The sequence below is a fragment of the Dendroctonus ponderosae genome, unplaced genomic scaffold, assembly GCF_020466585.1.
Source record: "Dendroctonus ponderosae isolate FM_Combo_2020 unplaced genomic scaffold, Dpon_F_20191213v2 Dpon_F_20191213_2, whole genome shotgun sequence".
In the NCBI taxonomy this organism is placed as follows: Eukaryota; Metazoa; Arthropoda; class Insecta; order Coleoptera; family Curculionidae; genus Dendroctonus; species Dendroctonus ponderosae.
In genome coordinates this window covers 13,252,042-13,252,554 of record NW_026018165.1, presented here as the reverse complement: position 1 = coordinate 13,252,554, position 513 = coordinate 13,252,042, and positions in this window count along the sequence as shown.

The following is a 513-nucleotide window of genomic DNA, read 5'->3' as shown; positions in this document are numbered from 1 at the left end:
TTAATTTAGTTTAAAAAACCACTTGAATAACCGAATAAATATTTGCCCGTTAAATAGCGCGAAGTATTACACTTATTGCAATAGAAAATTAACAGTTTTTCTATTTGCTTATTCAACATTCAGTGTCTCTATATGAATAAAGTTTATGTTTTCCACCCTCATTTTTTTTCAAACTTCGATTGCAATCAAGTGGAAGAGTGTAAAATGTGCAATATCGAACGCTGTGCTGATGTATCCAATAATTGCAGTGTTTCAAATGTTAATGTGTTCCTAGCGATCGAAATATGTCATTTGCATACAATCAGCCGTATTTTTTAGGAAGAAAATTACTATTTGTGAAACAAACCTTTTTTGTGTCGTCTAAGTTATTGGTTTTCTTGGGCAACCGTTTTATTATCTTCCGAAGGCCTTGGTCTTTCTATATTTGATAAGTTTAGTACAGTAAAATATAATCTTTATGGGAACATTGTAGTAATTACAGGTAGTAATATGTATGTAGACGGCAATAAACAT